The sequence below is a fragment of the Cervus elaphus genome, chromosome 12 (assembly GCF_910594005.1).
Source record: "Cervus elaphus chromosome 12, mCerEla1.1, whole genome shotgun sequence".
Classification (NCBI taxonomy): domain Eukaryota; kingdom Metazoa; phylum Chordata; class Mammalia; order Artiodactyla; family Cervidae; genus Cervus; species Cervus elaphus.
The window spans coordinates 24,865,291-24,878,535 of record NC_057826.1 but is presented as its reverse complement, the minus strand read 5'-3'; the positions used below and the strand labels follow the sequence as shown (position 1 = coordinate 24,878,535).

The window sequence follows — 13,245 nt, the reverse complement described above, 5'->3', positions numbered from 1 at the left end:
ATTTCCATGTTTTTAACTACTAGGGTAATCTACTGTCTATTACTTCTCCATCTTGAGTTGAAAACTATGGTAATTTTTGATGAAGTGATTACTAGGTTTTTTTTTTTCCCCTTTGGTTCTGCCATAACAATGCTATGTGAACTTCATGAGTCTTGTAACATATCTGAGTCTAAATCTCTTCACCTGTAAAAAGATTGAGTTGATTCAAATAACATTTTTCCCTTTGTTAATGCAGGTAATATTTTATTTCTGAAGATAAGAGCTATTATATTTTTTATAAATTTTATTTCATTCAATAGTTTTGAGTGTTTCCTGAGCTAGATCTGTGTCAGGAGCTGTGATGAAATTAAAAATATTTAAGACATATATTCTGCTTACAGTATTTTGGACAAACAGAATTATTATTTTGCAGATTTAGAAGTCCAGAGAAGATTAGCCTTCAGAAGTGATATAAGCATCAGCTCAGCTGTATCTTCAAGGTTTTGCTCTCTGTTTGCCATTCGTAGTGTATCAACTTCATTCTAAGTTAGTCCCTCTTATGGCTGGGCTCTTAGATTGCTGCTAGTGGCAGTTTGGGTTATAGGCTGACTTGCTCATACCTGGTAGAAAGGAGAGACTCTTCTCTCCAAAGCATGGGCTAAAAATCCTTCCGATTGGGTCAGTTTACCCCAGGACCACTGGTGGCTCAGAGGTTAAAGCGTCTGCCTGCAATGCAGGAGACCCAGGTTCGATCCCAGGCTTGGGAAGATCCCCTGGAGAAGGAAATGGCAACCCACTCCAATATTCTTGCCTGGAGAATCCCATGGAGGGAGGAGCCCAGTAGGCCTCAGCCCACGCGGTTACACGACTGAGCTACTTCACTTTCAGTTTCACACAGTTTTCTACAGCCCACAGGGTCGCAAAGAGTCAGACACGACTGAGCTACTTCACTTTCACTTTCACACAGTTTTCAGGTGTAATAATTAGAATAGTCTAGGATCTGGCATAACTTAGAGTCTAGGTCACACCGAAGTAAAAAAACAAAAAACAAAACCAAATCTCAGTAGCTTAAACAACAAAGGTGTAGCTTTTACTCAAACTATATATCCATCCTGACTTGATGAAGGAAGGAGGTGGGATGTTCCAGGTTGTCCTTTCTTTCTTTTTTTTTCACATTGTCCTTTCTTAGGGAGCTAAGTTAACTAAGGCTTTATTATCTTCAACAATACTGGTCTTGAGACTGGGGAAGAGTAAACACTAGATGGACTTATACTTGCAATTAAGTGTTCTACCTGGAAGTGACACATATCACTTCTATCCATAACCCACTATAGACTAGTGACTTTAATTAGTCACATGGTCCATCCAACTACAAGAGTTGGGGTACGTGGCAGGGATGTAATCTCTGTATATGCCTGGAAAGACAGATTGACTCAGCCTAATTAAATTAAATTCTGTAGCTGGAGGTTGGATGGTTATCTAAAAAACAGACAGATAAAAACAAAAACATGGAACTCTATTAATAAGGAAGGAACAAGAATAGATGCTGAATAAGAAACCAACAATGTGAAGTACCTGACATTTTGCCATAATGGGGAAGACAGAAATTTCAGCCATGGAGGCAAGTCATAGGCAAGGATAGTTTGGCTAATTTCATTGGTCTTTAAATCAATCACTTCATTTATTCTTTTGATTGGAAAGATTGACTTTGGCTGTTTAATGAGTGGATGTAGTTGGAATTTTTATGGCTCAAAAGTGACTTAGAATTTTATTGGATTTGGAAGTATGGACTGTTTTTCCATATTTTATTGCTGTAGTTCCTCCCAATGGGGTGTCAAGCTAGCTAGATGTATTGTTTTAGAACTGACAAACAACTAAAGTTTATCTAGTCCAACTTTTTTATTTTGCAGATGACAGAACTAAGGCCCAAATGGGTAAAATGATTAAGGTCACACCTTCTTACATGTAGCAGTAACAGTGCTGTCTTTTGGATGATTTGCTTCAAAATGGAATCCTCTGAGTAAAATGTAGCTAGAATAACAATTACAAAACAAGATTAAAAATCTGTTTAAAATTTTTTAAAATTTATAAGAAATTTTTCAGGACTGATACTCAGTTGGTCTACATTGGTAGAGATGGAAAATTTTCTAAACTGTTTGGTAAGTAGTTGCTGTGAACCTCCTGAGGGTCTCTTCAACCTTTCTCTCTGATCCCTCCCACCACTGTAATAAGGGGCCCACCTCAAAGGGTTGATTTTAAAATTAAATAATGGAGATAAACAGTTTATCATGGGACCTGGCTCTCAGCAATATTATAACTTGTCTATTATTTTTATTATTGTCATTAATGAAATGGTAGTCAATTTCAAACCAGCTCCTACATGAAAGTTCAGGATTTTGGAAATGTGATGGTATTCAAGTTCATTAACTTTGATCTAGCTAATCTCTTGATACAATAGCTTCTCATGTACTCACTAACTTTCATTTTAATCTTTTCTATTGTCTAATGGTTGACTCCTCCTCACCCCACCTGCAAGACCCCACAAGTTCTGGTTGATGAAAGAATTTAATCTAGGCTGTGAAAAAGAATATAAAGTACTGACAAGGTTCTATTAGTTCTTAGTAAAACATATCATAAAGAATGTTCTGTACAGTGTTTTGTTGAGCAGAACTTGCCTGTAAGTTTTCAGATAGGCAAAGATAGGCCTAATACCTCACTGGTGATGGAGACGTGGAGGTTGTGGAGCAGTTCTACTTGCTCAAGCAAATATCAGACACCAGGCCTGATGAGAGGCAGATGGAGTAAGAAGAGATGGAGGGTCTAGAAGCATAGAGGGAGGCTGGAGCTTATGAGAAATCAGCCTTTGGCAGAGATGTCTACTGGTAGCCAGAGATGTTTAGAATCTTTTGGGGGTATTTTTCTGTCAGAAATTTAACCCAGCAAGAAGGCAGAGTTTCAGTAGTAACCTCTTTTGTAAGAGTAAAAGAAATGTGTTTTTTTAAAAGCTGGAACTGTTGGGAATTTTCTTGAAATTTATTATTGGCCCAGACCTTAATGTGTAAAGATTGGTTCTCAAAAATCAGTTGTTTAACTGATATTTCCAGTTCTGAGGTGGCCATTAAACGCTGGGGAAGTCCTGGAAAGGGCTGTGTTCTGTCAGTGACTGAGATGTCCATTGACTCAACAGAATGCAATCCAAATTGCTAAAGGACTAGTTTCTGAGTATATTTTACAGACAGCAAATTATCTGGTTTGGGCTTCCCTGATGGCTCCACAGTAAAGAATCTGCCTGCCAATGCCGGAGAGGTGGGTTCAGTCCCTGGGTAGGGAAGATCCCCTGGAGAAGGAAATGGCAACCCACTCCAGTATTCTTCCCTGGGAAATGCCATGAAAAGATGAGCCTGGTGGGCTATAGTCCATGGGGTTGCAAAAGAGTCGGACATGATTCAGCCACTAAACAACAAGAAGAAGACAAGAACCATCCTATAAACGTGCAAGAAATTCTGGACAAACATTCTTTGGACAGATTTTTTATTTTTTTGAGCAGAAAGAGGTAGAGAATATAAGTATTTCACTTCCTAGGCTTTTGGAAAGGAAAACTGAAGGCAATATTTAAAAACCCGGGAGTTTTGAGGCAAATGTAAAGGAAAGCTTTGAAACTGGAGATTTTAAAGTTAGACATGCTTGCTGAAGTATTGTTAAAAAGTACTGTTTAAATTAAAAAAGCAGATATCGACCTCACCTCTGACTTCTAAAAAGTACCTAGAGTTTGACTGATAAAACTTTGGCCTTTAATCTATCTTACTATGGCATAAGTCTAAAATTTCTGTTCAATTCCAACAGCTAAAGTATGTAGCCATTATAGCAGACTTTTGTTCAGTTTATTAACTTAGTGCAGAAACCTCTGCAGTAAGTGATAGCAACCACGCATAGGATATATGATGGTTGAATGATGGAATATAAATGCTAAGCTAGAATATAGTTTTGGCTCTGCCAGTATATATTTTTGTGTAACCTTAGATCAGTCACTCTACTTTTTTCTCAAATTTCTCTTCTTACAGGGAGACAATCATAAAAAATGACTGGAAACTACCACTTCACTGAGAGCTTTTTCTTTAAAGGGATTGTTTCCCTATTCTAACTACCTAACAGGATGATGATAAAACTCAGTCGCAAGGTCCAGCAAACCTCTTTCGGAGGAAAATAAACTTCTCGAGGACAGGGAACTTTTTTTTTTTTTTTTGAATCAGCAGCATCTTATTTGTATTTCTGTAATACAGTTTCCGGACTCTAAAAAGGTGTCAACAAATTTTGTAAATTTATTAATATTATTAGGCAGATTGCAGTCTTGGCAGCCCATCATTTCTGTGATCCTTTCATACTTGGCATCTAAAAGGCCGCCGATCTTCGCTCTGTGATGGGTTCCCAAGGCATTTACTTAAAAATATCCAAGTCTAGAGAAGTCATGCTTGTCTTTAGGGGCACCATTTCGCTTTCTCAAGGTATTGCACCCAGGCTTGCGATCTGGGTCCGGAGGCTACAGGGAAGAGTTCGGTACGGGAAGCTCATCCTCCCGCCCTCCGATTGGCTGACTCGCACTCCACTCACTCGGTTCCTGTCTCTGATTGGCCGTCGTAGCACCCCCTCCTCGGCTCGCGACTACTTTGTGTGCCTGGGCGGCGCGCTCAGCTTCTCCGGCTCAGCTCGCCGTCAGGGCTGGACTGGGCTAGCTCTTCGGCCCACTGCTCTGCATCGCGGGCGCCAGGAATTTTCCCGAGTCCGAGCCGGGTAGGAAGCATCCTAGGGAAAAGCTCCCTCCCCCGCCCCATGTTCTCTTCTCTGTACTGAATAAACTTCCGCCTTGGAAGGGTTGTTGCAGCCGCGGGTCGGGGGGAGAGGCCAGGCACCGAACCCAGGCTCTCATGGGGGAGGGGTCTTTCTGTCCGGGCGAATGTGGAAGACCAGCTCTCACAAGATTAAACCGGGCTTCGCTATTCGCATGGGAGTGCGATGCCATTCTATGATCGTGCTTTGCAAGCTGCAGCGGAGCGGCCAGACCTGCGCTACGGGGGCTGAGCAGCAGCGATCACTCCTAAAAAGTAGCAAGGAGCCTGCTTCATATCTCCAGTACCAGTGGTACTTAAGGGCCGCGGTCTGAACTGGCACGGGCCGATCCGTTTTCCGGCGGTTGAGAATACGGCATTCCCCGGAGGTGGCGCTCCCGGGAGTGGGGAAGCCCGGCTCCGCTCGCGCCTCCTTCAGCCTCTGGCCTTCAAGCGGTAGAGGGCGGCCTACACTCGTGTCGGAGTCGGCGCCCGTGCGCCCAGCCCTGCTGCCCCTGCTAGAAGTCTCCCGGTCCCGCTGTGGCCCGCGGCTCAGCCCGGCAGTCAGACGCTGCGGCTACGCGGTCCACGGGCGCGGCGAGAAGGGGGCGGGGAGAAGCCCTGGCACTGGCGGGGGTCGCGGTAGGAGGCAGTGGCCAGCGCATGCGCGCCTTCTCCCAGAAGCTTGGGACGCTGAGGGGGCGCGCGCTCCCATTCGCGCGGGCACGCTTGCGCTAGCCGAGGCTTCCCCGCCTGCGCTCGCGGTCAGAGCCGCTCCGGCGCGTGCGCGTGTCATCTCCGATAGACCCGAGTAGCCCGGTTGTCTTCGCTCCAGACCCCCACCCCTCGCCGCCCCCCGGCCGACCCGTCCCCTTCCTCTCCTCGCGGAATGGGGCCGGCGCTGCTCGGGGTCGCGCGCCCGGGACCCGGCTCGCGCTCGGTCTCGCGCTGTCAGCGACTGCCTGGCTCGCGCCGCCTCGCGCTTTCCCTCAGTCAGTGGCGCCGAAGGCTCCGTTAAGCAGCGACGGCGGTGGTTCCTGTTTCCGTTTCTTCCTCTCCCTTCAGTAGGGAGTAGCATCCTCCACCCAGCCACCCCTCCCACTTCCCCACCGCGGGGCAGCTGCGGCTGAGGGCTGTAGCGGCGGCGGCTGCTGGGGAACGGCGGAGACCGCCTCTGCTCCCGCCTCGGGTAAGGGGGCGTTTGGGAGCCGGGCCCCGCGCGCCCCGGGGTCTGGAGGTGGGCAAGCGCGGGATCTCAGGAGGCTCCGGGGAGGTGCCTGCCGGCCGTCGCAGCTCTCTTCCCCCCTGAGGCGACCCCCGGGCCTGTTGCTGCCACTGCTGCTGCTTTTGCAGCGGCTCCGGGGAAAGTGGGGAGGGAGCCCCCGGGACCCTCTGATGGGTGCCTTTGCGGGGGTTGCGGGGGGTGTGGGCCGCGGGCAGGGGACTAGGGACGCCTGCCGCCTCGGCCGGGGCGTGGAGCGGCTCTGCTGCTGCCCTCGGCGTCGCGCATCCTTGGTTAGGGCAGGGGCCGAAACCGAGGAAAGGAGATGGGGGCGGGGGTGGGAGGTGTCCCTCTTCTTCTCTGCTCTTACCTGCCCTTTCGCCAGCACCTCGCTCCCTGGTGTCACAGACTGTGGGGCGGAGCATGCTTGTGCATTAAGGGCTTTCCTGAGGGGTTCTCCGGCAGGAAATCGGGGAGTGGACCCGTGCAAAGATCCGCTCCCGGCGAGGGGACAGTGCCAGGGCAGTTTCACGGCTTGAGTGCCGCTGCACCCTCGTTTAATGTGGAAATGATGAGCTGGCGGCTTTCGAGCTCCAAACTTATTTGGGAAGGTTAAATGAGTTCATAAATATTTATTTATTTAACCTCCAGTTAAAGGAGGTTTGTCCTGCAAGAGTGAGTGGGCTGTCGTGTGCAGCACCTGTTTTTTTTCTCACAGTGGGGATTGCAATATTCAGCCACACATAACGTCAGAGACGCAGTGTATTTCTTAAGTTAAATGGCAGTGTCATGGTTAGAATTTATCCCTGGTGAGCTTTAGCGTTTGAGTGAGGCCTTGGATAGAGCAGGGTGTTATTTCTTATTCCTATGTTTGAGTTAGTTTACAGTTGACTTAATCCAGCTCAAGAGTGTGGAGCTAGGCAAACCAGAATCTCCTATAGAAAAACCCTAAACCTCAAGGTAAGGTAGACTAAATTTCGAGAAAAGTTTTCTCTCAGTTTACAGTTAAACTCATCACAAGTAACTGATTGAACTTTGGCTTGGTTCTCTTTAGAAACTGCAGGCACGGTTTAATTGCAGTTTTTTGCTTCCTTGTTATTCTTGGGGATAAGTGCATATTTATTTTCTTGATTAACTTTTATTTTTATACATATTTCTTTTAAAGAATCCATCATATAGAAAACTTTTTAGGAGAGAGATTTGCAGCACTATAGAGTTATGCTGAAGTAGTGGAGTAAGTTGTATTCTCTCTTCTTGAAAGTAACTTAAAATTAACCTGAAATCCTATGCTGTATAATAAAGCCTTGTACATTGCTAGCCTTGTGAAATATATCATAAAATGCACATAGTAAATCTTAGTTTGATTTATACCTACTACAATAGTAAGGATAAGGTGGGAATTCAAAGATTTGAAATTATGATTTTATAGCTTAGTATGTAAAAATGCAGGGTGTTAGAAATGAATAGGATTTAAGTAACATAGAAGGGTGGTTTGGAGGCGTGAATTTTCCTTTTCCTGCTTTATAAACTGAGAATTCTACTTAAATTGCTGAACAGCTGGAATGAAAGTTGCATAGATAGCAGAAACAGATGTAAAAATGTGTCTTTGATCAAGTAGTGAGTTAACATGAAGAATATCTTGTGGTTTATTAAGACAGTGATTCAAAATAATTTGCATAAAACATAGCATTATATAGATTGTATTTTAGGATGTTCTTAAATTGAAATAGACACTTGAAGTTGTTTTCCTTCAAGTCAGTTTTGAGACATAGAATTGAAAAACAGTAACTTAGGTTACATTCTGCAGTGTTTGGTTACAAGTTTTAACTAGTTATTTTAAGGCATTGGAGTGTCTTTAAAAGTGGTGAATTTTTAAATCACTAGTGGCTTGGAAAAACTTGTGTTCCTTGTTTATTTTTTTAAGTGCCGTATAGCAGTAGGTTGGTCTGGAGGGGGAGCTAGTGCCAAAGCAAAGCATGGCTTAATATATGTCTGAACTTTTTAAAACACCCCAAACCAGATTTTTATGACCAGAAGAAAGAGAAATTTAATTTTTAGTTAAAAGAGTAAGGGAATTGATAATGGATGTTATATCTTATCTGTCCATAGTTACTTGTGGAGTATATATATTGTATATTACAAATTAGTTAGAAGTTTTTTTCGTGATCTGAAAATAAATGCATAAGGTTTGTTTAATTTCTCATTTTAAACCTCTGAAAGTATGTCCCCAAACTTAGGGTATATGATGATAGTTTCTTAACCTTCTTATGCATTGCATGAGAAAGGAAGCAGTATTTGTTAACCCTTTGTGCATGTTGTATCTTCTTAAGTTTTTTCTTTATAATATCTACAGTCCTAAAATTTCAAAAGAGCTTCAAGTAGAGTCTTATAAGAGCAAAGATATCAAGTGTGTAGTAAGCTAGGTATTTATCAAAAGTAGAGGTAATTGCAATAAAAAATGGGTCCTTTAAACATCTGGAGAGCAGGATCCCAAGGTCACTTCTTAACGTCTCTCTCCTGCAATATAATGCAGTGAGTCCAGCTGATCTATGAAATTGAACTTGTGCCTTTGAATATGAAGCAGTAATTTTTTTGGTCTGTGGCACTTTATTTAGGTTTCTGAACTGCAATCAGTTTTGATTTTACTTCTTACGGTTCACATATTCTTCAAATTTGAGGTTAGCATTGATTGTGTATATATTAAAATCAGAATATTTTAGTTTTCTGAGGGTAGTAGTTGGGCTGTTCTCCATTGCTATTCATTGTGTAAATAGAATTTTGGTGGTGGTAAAATAAAAAAGTAGATTCTTTGAAAGGAATGCAAATATCTGTGAGATACAGAATAGTGAGGTGTTTATTGTATTTAAAAAGTTAATGCTATAAATTAATCAGTTTTATAAGATATTCTAGAATAGTTTCATATATCTTTTTCATTTCTTTAATGGTTCTTTTTGATTCACTGCACAGTACATTTAGTAAGTCTCTTGGTTTAATTAAATGGTGAATATACCCATTTCATATTATAGCACACTTATAAAAGTAAAAGCATTTTCATTTCATAATCATAAAAGCAAATGTAAAAATAAACATGTAATTAAGTTTCTTTACTTAAAAATAAAACAAAATTGAGATTCTGAGCAACTCTGAAACCAGCATAATTTTTCTACTCAGGCATCAATACTAGTCCTATTGATACTTTTCAAATGAGATGCCAATCTCCAGTCTTCTGTAGTCAACAGTAGTATTGTAGGTATAGGATTTAGAGGATCAATACCAAGTTTCCCTTGGTTCTCCTGCTGATGATTCTCTGGCTTATATTTCTGTACCATGTAGTATATGGTTTTGCAGTTTGAATTGCTATTGAACTGTACTATTGAATTGTAGCTTGTTATAGTGAAGGAAACATGTCTAAAAGTAAGGAGTAAATTACACCTGATTCTTTTAAAAAAGACCTTTTAAAATTCAGAGCAGAAGAAGGTTATATGGGGATATATATATATTTTATATATATGTATATATATTTCTAACAGATTAGTCTCGAGTCTCAACCTTCCTTTTTCTCTACATTCTACTTTCCTGATTACGTCTCCCCTTCTCCAACCATCCTCCACCATCCTGCAATTTTCTCTTTGGGATAAGTAGGAATCAAAGCAATAAAATGAACCATATCATTCACTTGGCATAGTTTTTTCTTCCTTGATTAAATGACTTTATATCAGTCCGTATAATATTTTAAAGATAAAGCCCATATGGACTTTATGCAATACTGTAGATTTTCCTTTTAATGGAAGAAGAGCAAATAGGGCCTATTGGATTACGCCGTGTATTTCAATACAAGAGTTATTCATGCTCTTTACAGAAAGTAGAGCTATAGAGTTAATTTCATTTACATTTTTTAAGATATAGGCTTTATTTGCTAAAAACCCAATATTACACTCATTTACTACTTTTTAAAAATATCTTTTTGTGATACTTTTTTGTCAGAAGAGAACATGTGAAGAGGAAATGTGCTGAATTTTAAGTTTAAAAAAATTGACAAATTGACAAATAAGGCTAAAACAGGTGTAATTCAGACTTGCCTTTGTTATCGTTCTCTTTTCTTTTGTGTTGGTTCTATAGTATAACTTTTTCATTTAAGCACTGGAATAAAGCTTTGAAGATCACTCCTGAAATGCTCTCCTGTATTTGTTGTACCTAAGAACTTGGGTTTTTTTTGGAAATTAAACTAATTCAGGGATAAACTGAATAAACATGATTTAACATGTTTATGTTAAGAAGATCAGGCTTAATGTTTCTACTTGTCACAGTCTCAGTGCCTGGTAGGTGTAAATAAGGTTCATATTAGAAAATAAATAATAAACTATTGATGTTAATCTTTGATGTAAATGGGACATTAAGCTCATGTTTATTTTAGCATCTCGGTTATGAGAAGTGTTACATCATGTGAGTTGTAAATGCTGTAGCTTTCTGTTTGTAAATGAACAAAAGTGAAGGGAAAATGGAAGATTGTTCTGTTTGATTTACTCCAGATATATAACTAAAATGAACTTGTTTTGTGTCTGTGTAAATCTTATTTTTTTAAAGACTGTTAATGAACCATGAATGTGTTTTAAATTTTTACTAATTTATGACTGGCTGTTTATATCCCTTAGATGAGATAAATGCCATTTAATATGCCTTAATACCTAGAGCCTTAGAATAAATTTGTCTGTAGTAAAAATGGTATTTACAAATCATCAAACTGTAAAAGCATCCCAATGTTATTAAATGAGTTAATATTCCATAAGCTAGCTTTTAAAATCATTTTTATAGTTTTTAAAATTAATTTATTATAATATCTTGATAAATAGTAAAGGTGGAAAAATACAGTTTGTAGCTTTTATATTTCATTCATTGTCTCAGCCTTAGGTAAGCTTGGGACCAGTGAAGGGCGGGAGACTGAGAGAAGGGATGTACTGGTTGATGAACCTGCTTTCTTTAGAGGTGAGGGAGATAGCTTCTTCAGTTTTTTCTACTCCATCCACTCCCTTCATCTCCCTGTTTATCATCTGTCTTCTTTTCCAACAGTGGTGAAAAATGGGGGAGTTTGCCACCTTTGCAGGATTTCTTTTTTTTTTTTTTCTTAGAGTTCATAGAATATTTTCTGGTAAAACATTAGCTTTTCTGTTAACAATAAGTTTATTATAATGGCTTCATTCTCTTTTGCAGCAGTAGGCAAGAGACTAGAAGAAATTCAGGTTGATGTGGGGTTTAATTATTGAAAGTCACTCAGTTGTGTCCCGATTCTTTGCGACCCCATGGACCATACAGTCTGTGGAATTCTCCAGGCCAGAATACTGGAGTGGGTAGCTGTTCCCTTCTCCAGGGGATCTTCCCAACTCAGGGATGGAACCCCGGTCTCCCGCATTGCAGGCGAATTCTTCAACAGCTGAGCCACCAGGGAAGCCCAAGAATACTGGAGTGGGTAGTCTATCCCTTCTCCAGCGGATCTTCCCAATGCAGGAGTTGAACCAGAGTCTCCTGCATTCAGGCGGATTCTTTACCAGCTGAGCTACCAGGGAATCCCAATTCATTATTAATCATTTATTAATGGTTTTGTATAAAAAGGGATATGGGAGGTGTTGGTTCATTTTTAGGAGTCCCTTGTCAGTCATATTATTGTTATGCTTACTACTAAATACTTGGCAGTCCCTTCTTCCATTTCTTGAAATGCAGTCTTATGCCTTCTCTGTTATTTCTGTCTTTGTCTGTGGAGTTTCTAACTACACGGAATTGCTTTTTAGAATGTCTCTTTTACTTCCTTTGTCTGCCTCATTGGAATAATTGAATGTTAAAAACAAAAACAAAAAACTAACAAACCCAAACAATAGGAACCTATGTCCATTGAAGAGAACCAGCTCTGAAACAAAAATGGACAGTAAATGTTCTCCTTTCATGGGAGTAGTTTTAGCAGATTTAAGTCAGTTATTGTGGAATATTCACAAGGAGAAAGTGTATATTTGATGATTAGGGCCCTAGTCATTAGAGATCTGACTGATTCAATTTCTTTAACATATGGAGTTGTACTTGTACCTGAAAGAGATACATTCAGTAGAGATTGTAATTTTTTTGTATGTGTTGAGTTTTGTGAATACTTAATTCAGTCAGTTACCAAATGGCAAAAGGTTGTAATTTTGAGAAAAATCTATTCTTTAAAATTAGAACTTAAGCCAGGGTAAATATTTTGTTTTCTTTTTGCAAGTTTCAAAATTTTCTTTATCTTTTTAAAAAGTTATTGAAATTCTGGGTTTAGAAGGTGGTAATTGAAGCTCTTGAGTCAAAAAGTCTTTCTTTAGCATTGGTGAAATAAGCCTCAGTGGCATGAGAAAGTTAGATTTACTGAGTAATTCTGACTGCTTCCTCTGACATGATTATGGACATCTGGACCTTCACTAGTTAGAATTGTTTGTTTTTAAGATCCAAGCAGTAGATTACCAGCTTGATACTTATAGGTGCAAAGCATTCATAGAATGAATGATATAATGTTATTTTTAATTTGTAAGTAAATGAGGACTATGCTTCTTGTGCTGAGTAGGCTAAAGAGTTGTATACCTAATAAGGATGTACAAATAATAAACTAAGGAAACTTGCTAATATACAGTTAGGAATAGTTCCTCTTATTAGTGCTTATAATGGCACAAATTATAATGGTGAAAATGAAATCAGTGAAAAATTCTGTTTTGGAGCAGTTTGTTAGATAACAGATATAAGAGCACATCCTCTGTCCTATAACTATCTGCATAGGTTCACTTAGAGCCATACAGAATCCTACCTAAAAGGAAATAATGATCAACAACTAAAGTATTTTCGAAGGAAATGTGCAGGTTTTTTTCTGTGTCTACTTGCACAGTGCCTGTCACCTTCTCTTTCCATGTCAAATATAAGGTTAGAAAGTAAGGGATTTAACTTTTGAAAATTGTGAAGGGAAAAGGATCTGAAGTTTGGAAAAATGCTGGTTTCTTCATGTTTTAGTACTCCTTTTTGACATAAAATTTTCTGAGAGCTCCACAGTTGTAAAGCTAAAATCTGAGTTCTTTCTTAGTAATTTTTTGGATTGCTTTATTGAAGTTTATTGGACAGGGAGGCCTGGCGTGCTGCAGTTCATGGGATTGCTGAGTCGGACACGACTGAGCGACTGAACTGAAATGACTGAAATTTAATTTATATACCATAAAATTCACC

The 13,245-nt window shown here is 40.3% G+C and overlaps 1 protein-coding gene across 6 annotated transcripts in view; it reads left to right on the top strand.

Moving 5' to 3' along the window:
• Window positions 1–4,636: 4,636 nt before the first annotated feature.
• FUT8 (fucosyltransferase 8) overlaps window positions 4,637–13,245 on the top strand; it is a 314,874-nt gene continuing 306,265 nt past the window's right edge. For 4 of the 6 annotated variants that reach the window (XM_043921010.1, XM_043921005.1, XM_043921008.1 and 1 more), the window contains exon 1: window positions 4,637–4,767. The gene's annotated coding sequence lies outside the window, so the exon portion shown is untranslated. Of the gene's footprint in view, window positions 4,768–5,427; window positions 5,992–13,245 lie in introns of those variants that run through there. The other 2 variants (XM_043921011.1, XM_043921006.1) reach the window with 1 other exon arrangement.